Source organism: Hibiscus syriacus, unplaced genomic scaffold, assembly GCF_006381635.1.
Source record: "Hibiscus syriacus cultivar Baekdansim isolate YM2019G1 unplaced genomic scaffold, ASM638163v2 tig00110044_pilon, whole genome shotgun sequence".
Lineage (NCBI taxonomy): Eukaryota > Viridiplantae > Streptophyta > Magnoliopsida > Malvales > Malvaceae > Hibiscus > Hibiscus syriacus.
This window is the reverse complement of record NW_024062574.1, coordinates 1,011,279-1,023,455: the sequence shown is the minus strand read 5'-3', so window position 1 is coordinate 1,023,455 and position 12,177 is coordinate 1,011,279.

Genomic DNA, 12,177 nt, shown 5'->3' with positions numbered 1-12,177 from the left:
CCGCGGGGTTGCACACATATCTAAAAAGACATTTTTCATTTATGTTTACATCGTTTGGTTCCACTATTGGCTAGGATGGTAACGTATTGGGTTAAGATTGGATTTTTTGGTCAAATTAATTCGATTCGAAATTATATATAATCTGTATAAATTTTATTTGATTTAAAAAATTTATATTTTACATCTGATCTGATTAAACCCAAGAAATATATATCATCTATTAGACTATAACTCGACCCAAATTTTTAAATTATAAATCTAATCTGACCATATACAAATTAAGAATTTAATTAAAAAATAATATATTTTTTTAAATTATATTATTATCTTCTTGTTAATAGGTTGACAAAAATATACCAAATGCTACCAAATCGGCAAATCCCAGTGAATATTAAGAAGGGTAAACTATATGTTTAATATCTAAATTATTATTTTTATTATTTTAATTTTAATTTTTAAAAAATTATGTATAACATGTACTTTATATTTCATTTTAGTATCTTGTTATTGATTTTTTATTTTATTTTAACACATAGCTATTAAAAATTTAATGAAATTGATATTTTAATGAATAAATTATATTATTCATCACTCAACTATCTTCTCATTCACATTTTGATCACTAAAGTTTAAAAAATTTCAATTGAACGAAATTGACATTTTTATGAATAAATTACATTATCCACCGCATGATGTATAGTTGTCCTTAGGGTCACGTGCTCCATCTGTATTCATCATGATCCAGCCTGTAGGTGGCGCTTCCCATCGATATGTCTGTCACATTAATCCCTCTCTATTTGTAAAACTATCCTCTCTTCTTGTTCTCTCAAACTCCAGCAGCATTCTCCTAGCATGTTCCAAAATTGTGAAGCTAACTACCTTTTCCTGTTCAAAGACACAAAGATTCCTGTATTTCCACAACGACCATAGTATAGAACTAAACAGTAACTCCCAATCCCTCATATCACTCACAAAGTACCTTGGTTTCTCTAGATTTGTATGGAGCCAATCTTTGATATTTACCTGCATAGATTATTGTAGTTTATCTGGATTAACATGTTGTTTCCACAGTTCAAATGCTGCTGGGCAAGTTCGGAACTCTCCATCCTGGCATATTCCTCACCTTGAGTTTGAATCCATATGTCGTCTCACCCTTTCACTATTGGTCAAGAGTTTCCCACTTGCCATGAGCCATGTAAGATTTTTACTCTCGGCAACCCTTTGAATCTGTGTATGGTTCTCCATATTCCGTCTGATGCTCTCATGTTCGTACTAGTTTTAAAATCATAAGCTGAACGTACCGAGAATTTACGACTTGGATTTCACTTCCACCCTGGTTCGTCTAAAGCTTGTGCCTTTATAGGCGTTAATGTGGCTGTGAGTTTATGCAAGATTTCCTGGGGAAGTAGCGAGGTAAATTGTTGCCACTTCCATTCACCTTGGTCTGTCACGGTGTCACCATGTCGCCACCGATACGTGAGGTAGACATATTGTATCATTAAGACTCAAGATCTTACTTTTTAAAATTCCAACATCTCCCAGCCATGGATCGCGCCAGAAGTCTATATCTCTGCCATTACCCACCGTCCAGCTATCACGGACGTCTCTCCGAATCCAAATTACGCCTTTCCATAATCTAGAGCATCTTTTCCTTGAAATGTCATCTGGCACTAAACTTGTCCATCTATATTTGGACTTAAGAATTTGTACCCAAAATAGTTTAGGACTTAACTAATTGAAAGGTTATTTTCATTAAGAACACAGCGTTTTGTGTATGCAAGGTCTTGAATCCGAGGCCACCTTGAGTCGTTGGCAAGTATACCGTTTCCCAATTAACCAAGCTTATTCTTTGTCTTTCCTCAGTCTTGTTCCAAATGAAATTACGCATTAAACGTCCTATTTCCTCACATATCCCTTCTGGAAAGAGTGTCGATTGCATTAAGTAATAGGGTATCGAAGCTAGCACCAATTTGGCTAGTGTTACTCGTCCTGCAAACGGAAGACTGCTTGCAACCCAACCTGTCAGTTTGTCCCTTACTCCCTGAACCACGTGGTTGTACGTTGCTATCGTAACTCGAGAATGTAGTAACGGAATGCCAATATATCTTTCTGGGTCTTTAACTTCTGAGTATCCACAATTCGCCTTGATAACATCCCTGGTATGTTTATCCACGTTCTTGGAAAACATGATGTTGGTCTTTCCAATACTCACATTTTGTCCCGACATAATGCAAAAATCTTCCAATGTGGATTTGATCATGTCGGCCTGCAATGGAGTGGCTTCGGAAAATAATAACATATCATCGGCGAAAAGAAGATGTGAGATTGACGGTCCGTTTCATCTCAGTTTCATCGGTTTCCAGGCTTTGTTCATTACACTACTTTGTATCACTTGAGTTAGCCTTTCCATGCATAGAACGAAAAGACTCGGGGAGAGTGGGTCTCCATGACGGATGCCTCTGGTTGGTTTTAATGGTTCCGACCCGTTCCATAAAACCTGAGTCATCACCGAAGATACACAAAACATGATCAGTTGTCGAAGGATGTCCGGAATACCAATTTCTCTTAGCATATCCTCAATGAAGTCCCATTCAAGATGATCATATGCCTTTTCGAGGTCAATCTTGATTGCCATAATCCCTTTTTTTCCCTTGTTTATATCTCATTGAGTGCATCACCTCTTGTTCTATTATGATGTTTTCGAAAATTGATCTGTCACGGGCAAAACTTGTTTGGTTCTACTGTGTTCCAATTCCTTTGATAGAACAGAGCATGTAACCCATCCGCTCCAGGCGCTTTTAATGGATTCATGTCAAATATCACCATTCTCACCTCCTCGTCTGTGATTGGCCGAGAGGTTTCAGTCAGCATTGCACCGTCTACTTGTCGGAAGCAACCCTTAAATTTATAATTGTGCCCATTAGTGTTTGAGCTTGTAAACAATCCTTTGGAGTATTCTACTGCCAAAGCACGCTAGTCTTCTTGGTTTGAGCTCCATGTGCCATCTTGCAACTTCAAAGCTTGGATTTGATTGGATCATTGAAATACCTCCTGAATGATGAGCTGGCAGCCCCTTGACAGTTCCAAAATACAAAACGAATCATCGAGGTGTTCTTAAGTTTGGATCATGGATGCAAACCTTGCTATTGCAAAGAGAAGCTTGTTGCTTCCCGTATCTGAATCTCTACCAAACTATCCTGGTTTTCCAGAACTGTTGCACCTTCCACCAACATGTTGCTATCAGGATTGTCACCATTGGTTGCTGTCTGAATGACGTCCCTATCAGGGGGATCACCTGGGTTAGACAGAACGTTAAGAGAGTCTAACCCATTCTCTACAGATTTGATCCAGTCGGCAAGTGCCACTTTGGAAGGTTTAATGGGCTTTTTTGGATTCCTGATCCGCAAACCCTTGCTTTGGGTGGTAGCACTCCTTCTGGCTATTCCTCATTTCTTAAATTTTCCATGCATCGTAGTGCTTCGTGCTTTAGGTAGCCCATTGTCTACGATATCCACTGTTGTGTGGTTGCCTTTCCCTCCGTCGCTTTTGTATGATACCTCCACATTTTCCGTTCTCCCACTAGGATTCATGACAATAGGATCGTTCCTCTGTGATCCCCTTCTGTCCTGTCTTCTAGGGTTATCCAGTGTAGCTACGCCTTTAGAGCTTGCTGCTCCACTATTGTTTGTATTCGGTTTATCTCCTTTACCGACCAATGGATCCTTACTCCTAGATTCCTTCCTCGGATCATTGACCTTGGTCGTGTTTGGGTTCTCCGGTTTTATAATTTAAGTCATTCAAGCATGTAACAAAAAAGGTAACATGTGTTACACATTTAATGATAGAGTGATATGTTTGTATCGGTCGATTAGTTAAGAGTTAAATGTATCACATGCCCTCAAAGTATGACATTCATTTTAAATTGGTCTTTAAATTTTTAAATATTTTAATTTTATCTCTAAACTATGACTAACATTTTAAGTTAGTCCTCAAACATTTAAACATTTCAATTTCACCCCAAACTATGGCATTCCTTCTTAAATGATCTCCAAACTTTTTGAGCATTCCATTTTCATCCCAAATTATCATATATACTAATCACATCCCTTATCAATAAAATTAGGCCAAGTTATATTATTATAAGCTTAAGAAAACAAAATTTAGGTTAAACTACGGTTGAAACTATATTTGGATGAATTTAAGGATGAAATAGGAACATTCAAAAGTTTAGGAGGCTAATTTAGAAAGATGGTCATAATTTAGGGATGAAATTAGATAGTCCAAAAGTTTAAGGAGTAATTTAGAACTAGAGTCATAGTTTGGGATGTAATTAGAATATTCCAAAGTTTAAGGTCCAAAATAAAATAAGGGTTACAATTTGAGGACATATGATGCATTAACTCATTAATTAATTAAACTATTTGTAACTTTTAAAATTCATTGACTAATTTGTAATTTTAGTAATAATTAAATGGCATGTGGTGTATTTTACCCTAAGTCTTTTTTACTTTGAGCCTGTGGGCTTGCACAGACATCTAAAAGACAATTTTCATTGATTTTTACATTGTTTGGTTGCGTCTGTTTGAATTTAAATGATCCAACTTTTTAAAAACTGTTAATGGGTTGACAAAAATAAACCAAAATGCTATCTAATCCAATGAATAATCGTATCACGAATCAAACGATTTCGGTAGTAAATGAATTATTATTATTTTTTGAGATCTCGGGTTTGAACATTATAAATATTAAGGGTATGACCGTTTAATATCAAATGATTAAAAATTATCTTCGAACAAATATTATCTTTTACTTACATGTATTAATTAAAAAAACTCCTATAATCTTCATTAGGTTGAATTTAATTTAACTCGTAAAATTAATATAAAAGAAAGGTGCACAAATTTTTTTCAAAGAGAATACAAATTTAAAAAATAATACTATAATTATTAAATTATCATAAAATAAATATTTATATAAATATATCATACTAAATTATTTAAAATAAATAATATTATATATTTTTTCAATTTTTAAATTATAATAAAAATTTAAAACATGTCAATATAATTTATTCAAAGTTAAAAATATATACATTAAAAAAGTTAAAAATAGATATGCGAACCAGTAATCGGAACCGTCTTTCGGTTAGGCCTGAAATTGGGCTTCGACTTGGATTAAATGAATTGGAGTCGCCACCGACCACTTTAAAACGAATTTAGGTGGGTCGAACACCATCTTACCTGATCTGCGTTGTACCAGAAACGTGTCGGGTTCGGGAGTCGGTTACGGTCAAGGAAGGATGAGCACCCTTGAACCGCCCTTCGGTACCAATTAATTTATCGGTTGTCTTAATTGCGAAAATTAAAATTTAAAATTAAAATTTAAAAATTTGGTTCGAACCACATTACTTACCTTTGATTAATTGAGATAATTACTGAAAAATGAAAAAATGTTAGACAGAGAAAAATATATATAAAAATAATGGTACTAAAAAAATAAACTAAAGGAAAAATAATAATAAAAATATGTATACCAAAGAAATTAAATAATAAAATTAAAATTAAATAAATAAAAATAAAGAAGTATTAAAAAATTGGTTTAAAAGTAAAAATGAAAACAATACGAGGTAAAAAATACTAATAATAATTAAAAAGCATGATAATAAAAAATAAATAAAATAAAATAAGAATTTAGGGATCAAATTACAAAAAATGTAAAATATAAATGGGGACCAAATTGAAACTGTTGAAAATCCAGGGGCCAAATTACAACTGGTGACCGAATTACAAAGCGAATCAAAGTACGAGAGACGGAGGAACGAATTAAAAAATCCCCTAATTGCACAGAGGCCCCTGGTATTTAAATGGGCCAATAGACCCTTTCTTCTTCATTTCTCACCATTCCTCAAACAACATCTCTCCCAACTCTCCCACTCTAAAAAACGACCCTTCTCCTAGGTGGGAACCCAGCCGTGCCAGCCTCCACCGGAAATCGCTCCGGTTGCCATCGTCGGTGACCGAACAACCCCAAAACCTCACTGAGTACCCTTCCCGTCACCTTAAACGCAAAATCAAAGCCTAAGTCGCCTAAAACTACTCCGAACGCAGTAGATATGGCCCGAAAGGTTCGATCTTTTAACCTTCCTCGCTGGCGACCCTTGACTTTTTCGGTGACCGTGTTGCTGTTTTTGCTTTGATTTTTTTACTTTGCTTTGTTGTGGGGCTTCGGCCTTTGGGTTTATGTTTCGATTTGGGTTTTTTGTTGGCTATTGTGGTTCGGTTTTGCTTCGATGCTTTTTATTGTTCTTGTTTTCTGTGGCTCGGTTATGGTGGTTTGGTTTGCTTATGAGGTTGGCTCGTTGATGACCTGGTTCTCTGTTTCACTCGATGATACTCTCGATTTACTGTGGTTCACTCTTGGCTTCGTTTGTTGGCCGTATGTGGGTTCTGTTGTTGGCTGATGGGGTCCCCCCTGATGATATCTCTGTTGGTATTTATATAGCCCCCCAACAGGGCTGTTTCCAGTGATGACGGGGTCGTTCCCGTACCTTTCGGGCCTAACGTTCGTGGTTGGTCGGTCATCCCGGGATAGGTTAGTCCCGGGAATCTCGGCCGGAACGTCTGATCGTTGCATGCTTGATTGCACAACTCCCCTGACTTGCACTGCCTGTGACATGTATGACTAGGGTTTCCCAGACCCTGAACCGTATCTTACTATTGAGCTAGTTCATGCCCGTTATTTGGACTGTTATTTGGACCCCGTTTGGACCCTAACAAAAATAATGAATGAAATTAAATTAGATTAATAAAATGAAATGAAATAAAATAAAATAAATATTAATAATAATATAGATTATATAATATATGTTTCAAAAAAATATTTTTAAACTATATATTATATAAATTTTTTTTTAAATTTTCAAAAATGTTTTTTTAAACTATATATTATATAAATTTTCAAAAAATGTTTTTTAAAAATTATATATTATATTTTCAAAATGATTTCAAAACTATATACTATATAATTTTTAAAATGTTTTTAAAACTTATATATTGTACATAAATTTTCAAAAACGTTTCAAAAAATTATATAATATATATTTCAAAAAAATATTTTTTGAAAACTATATATTATATTTTTTAAAAAACACTTTAAAAAATTATACTATATTACTATAATAAAAATAAATAAATAAAAACCCAAATTCGGACGAAAATGAGTGTTTACAGCTGCCCTTCTTTGTCTTTTTTCGTGGAACGAATTCGTAGAACGAAAAATAGGACAAAGACAAAAAGACACAAATTTTCGTCCGGTGGAGTTGAAGATTGAATAGAATAACTCTATGTCGAATGGGGTTACGAATGGCTCATTCGTCGCGAAGTCGAGTCCATATCTTAATGATATAGAATTGAAGCCGCAGTTTGGGATTTGAATCGGGATGCGACTTCTCATTTCCCTTCGGTCTTCTTCTCGGTTTAAAGACATTGGTTTAAAATATGACTGGAAAGTAATTTTTTAACTCCACTGTGTGGTTGACAGACCCTTGAGCTGAATGAAACCGAACTCGAAAGATCTTCGCTGACAGATAGCTTTTCTCGGCCTAAGCTATGCTATCGGAAAAACGGCTTATTGTCACTAAGGCATGGTTAACCCATGTCTTTTTCTCGACTTGAAAACCTCGATTGCAGCCGAACAGTAGTGTGATTGAGGTGTCATCGAGCTGAATGGAACCGAACTCGACAATTTTATTAACAGATAGCCCTTCTTGCCTTGAGCTATGCTGTAAATTTGGTTTGCCTCTGAGCTGAATGTAATTGAACTCAGAGGTCTTCAGTTGGCAGATAGCCCTTCTCAACTTAAGCTATACTGCAAATGATGTGCCTTGGAGCTGAGCGTAGTCGAACTCGAAGGTCTTTTAGTAACAGATAACCCTTCTAGTCTTGAGTTATGCTGTAAATGATATGCCCTCGAAGCTGAGTGTAATCGAACTTGGGGGTATTTGGCAGATAACCCTTCTCTACTTAAGCTATGCTACAAATGATGCACCTTGGAGCTGAGCGTAGTCGAACTCGAAGGTCTTTTGATGACATATAACCCTTCTAGCCTTGAGTTATGTTATAAATGATGTACCCTCGAAGCTGAGTGTAATCGAACTCGGGGGTATTTGGCAGATAGCCCTTCTCGACTTAAGCTATGCTGCAAACGATGCGCATTGGAGCTGAACATAGTCGAACTCAAAGGTCTTTGGTGGCAGATAACCCTTCTAGTCTTGAGTTATGCTATAAATAATATAGCCTCGAAGCTGAGTGTAATCGAACTCGGGGGTCTTTGGCAGATAACCCTTTTCGACTTAAGCTATGCTGCAAATGATGTGCCTTGTAGCTGAGCGTAAACGAACTCGAAGGGCAAATAACCCTTCTCGACTTAGGTTATGCTGTAAATGATGTACCTTGGAGCTGAACGTAGTCGAACTCGAAGGTCTTGGTGGCAGATAACCCTTCTGGCCTTGAGCTATGCTGCAAATGATGTCCTTTTAAAAAAATGGCTTCCCTTCACAGGTCTAAGCCGGTCATAGTTCTTCAGGAGGTTCCTTTGAGCGAGTCTGAACCAAATGAGATGATCTTTGAATGACTCCCCTTTTATGGAAAGCCAACTGATAAATTCTGACAATCGAATATCTTCCGTTGTGGAATTGAAATCTGGCTTGAAGACGTTAGCTGGAAACATGATGCTCATTGTTGAGTTGAGCTGAACTAGATTTGTTCTGAACTGGTTCTCGAACTCATTCGAAATTGGTTGAGGTGTAGCTTCTGACTGTTGAGTTAAGCAACCACCGTCAATCCTTAAAGGTGCTTTTAAATCGAGTATTCTTCACCTTGAAGTCGAAACTTGACTCTAAAAGCTGTAAAAATCATGTATACGAAAAAAATAATAAATGTGATGCTCTTAAGTATGCCTAAGATGCATGCAACATGAATGAGTTATGTTCTATCTCTTGGATTGGAGTCTCGTGCTTTGTCTGCCAATGTGGTCCATGGAATCGATCGTGCCCTATTAGCTTCTCGAGATTTGGCTTTATAGACCTTTCATATTTGAGACTGTACTGTTTGAAAATGTTTTCCTCATTTTTCTTGTTTTAGGAGGGAAAAAGATAAAAATTCTGTAAAATATTGTTTGCAATTAAATTAAATTATAAACGTGAGTCCAAAGAATATCAAAGGAATCAATAGCTCTTTTAACGCTTTCAGATTTACAGCTCTTTGACAAATGTTCAAATGGATGAATTGGCTTTAAGTTGGCCTCCTTTCTAAGGTTTCGATAACCCAAAATGTCATTTTTTTTAAATATTGCAATATGCTTTGGCATTTCAATTGGGCGAGGACAAAATGACGCAACTAGCCTGATCAATTACTGGACCTTCTATTTCGGTCCTTTGAAATCTTCAAGTTTTGTAAACTCCTCTAATAAAGGCAGTGCAAAAAATATCAGTCTAAAAAAATGAAATTCTTGAGTGCTCGTATGAATTTGACTATAACAGGTGTTCCTTAACTCCCTTAGTCTATCATTACCGAAAATTTCTTGCTTAGATAAATTTGATTTAACTTACCGTTATCTGGCTAGCTGAATCCATAAAGTAGGGGCATTTAACCAATTGCTTTAGAGGGACAACTTAATATTATAATCACTTTTATCAAGTTAACTGAAGGGTTCATCTCATCACAGAGTTTTCAGCCTGACAAGAGCAGTGGAGCAAACACCGAATTACCAAGTGTTCGAGCAATGTCATGGTTTGAATGTAATCTACTCATAAGTCCAGGGCTTTTAAGTTTCCTCTATAACTAATTGCCTTAGTGGAATAGCTCATCTTTACGGATTTAATTTCTTAAGATTGTCAAGAAGAACCTGTTAAAGCCTAGGAGTTTGTTGAAAGTCAAAAATTTCATCTTTAGAGTTCAATTTTCAAGCAACTGACCTAAACTAGATTCACCTACTCGACTCTTTCATTTGTAAAGATCATCATCGTCATTGAACGTCTTAAATAAAAAAACATAGTAATTGTCATATGCAAATGATGCCCCATGTTGCCCGCACCTTATGAAAGGAAAATGTTGTATTGGTTAATTGTAAGAGCAGGGTACGGTGTTTGAGGGTATATTCTGGGTAAGGTCAAGGTCCTTGTTTTAAAACATGTTACTTTGTCAAAGATCCGTAACTTTGAACCATTCACAGAGTTTCTTAATTCAAATGATATTCAAAGAATTGCAAGTTTGCAAATGTGATTCATTGCTCGTCATCATTAAAGTAACATAAATTTATTCAAATGTTCTTACAAAAACTTGAAAAAGTGGAAAAAAAACAAGTTCAAACAGAATGCCTCAAATGATGAAATGATCTTCCTCACTTGGATGCCCCCAAGTTGTTGAAGTCGATCCAGTTTTGGTTACGCATCTTCTGTACGACTCTCTTGAATGCGTAACAGTTCTCAATTGTGTGCCCTGAGACACCGCCGTGATATTCACAATGTGCATTCTCATCATACTACTTGGGGTATGGGGGCTTCATGGGTTCCACCGGATATGGTGACACTACGTGGGTATCAAGAAGTTACTGATAGAGTTCCTTGTATGTCATCGGAATAGGGTCGAAATGTTCCCTTTCCTTCCTGGGTTCTCTGGAATCTTGTTTAGAAGTACCTGACGGTACAGCTGCAGTTGATTTTGGTTTGGAGATCGTAATGCCTTTACTGGCATGATTGATGTTGTTAATCTCTCCATCCCGCTCTCACCCAGTAGGTTTCCTACTGGCCTCCCCATCCTTAATCTTGCCATGCTTTATGGTCGACTTGACCATTTCTCCGGTCATAACCAAGTCTGAAAAGCTTCCTGATGTGATCGCAACCAGGTTCCCAAAGTATGGAGTCTTCAGGGTCTGTACGAAAAGTATTCGGGTTTCCTTTTCGTCCAAAGGTGGATGCACTTGTAAAGCCAAATCTCTTCATTTTTGTGCGTATTGCCTGAAACTCTCGTTATGCTTCTTTTCTATGCTTTGTAACATAACTCGATCTGGTCTTATATCATTGACATGCTTGTATTGTTCCAGAAATGACTTGGTCAGGTCCTTCCAGGTCTTGATATTTGATCGGCTCAGCTGGTTGTACCACCGAATGGCTGAGCCCGACAGACACTCCTAGAAGCAGTGGATCAGGAGTTGGTCGTTTCCTTCATATCCTGTTATCTTTCGGCAGAACATGGTGATGTGAGCGGATAGACAATTGTTCCCATCAAACTTCTCAAACTCTGGGGACTTAATTTCGGAGAAAGAACCAAGTCCGGGCTAGACTGAGTTCTGCGGCATTGATTTCATGGTAGTCATGGTCTCATTTGACTACCTTCATTTGGTCCTCCAATTGTTTGATTTTTTCCTCCATCTTCCTTGCTTTGTCATCTTCGTCCAAATCTGGTACATGGTAATAACCCGGATTGTTCTTAGGGTTAAATACAGAGGACGAGGGTTTCGAATTTTGCAGCAGATGAGTCCCCTCGAAGTTCTGGTAAGATTTCATGTGAGATAACCGCTTACGGGGTAGGTTGTATAGTTACCCCTTCCGGTGAACCTACCCCAGGCGCACTGGTCTGTTGTAAGCCAACTAACTTGGCAACGATCTGATCGACCAAAGACTCTTGGTTCTTCATGATTGTTTCCAGAGTATTTCGATTGTTCTGGTTTATCTTGTCTTCTAGCTCTTTCTATAGTTTCAACATATTCTCCTCGATTTATGTAATTCTAGCTTCCATCCTCTTTTTCTTCAAACGGGTGTTATGCGGATGGGGTGTGTCCGACGCTTGAGGCAATTTATCCAGTATTTGTTCCTTTTGATGAGACATGTATATGTTAGTTAATGTGAATGCAAAGAAAATGCAAAATATCTAAATGCATGATGCATGAAATGTCTGAGGCATTGATCCAAAAATGTGCATGTTATTCTGAATAACCCTTATTGGTGACAAAAGTGTTACGTCTGAAGAGACAGAAAACTTTTTGATGGTATAGATCCCGCACAGCTTCTAACAAGTTGATTCGTCTTCCGCCTTTTTCCCCGGTTGAATATCCCGTCGAACCATTCTGGTTCCTTTGGCTAAACTTGTGCAGGTGACGAGCTGCTTGCCCCAAAAAGGC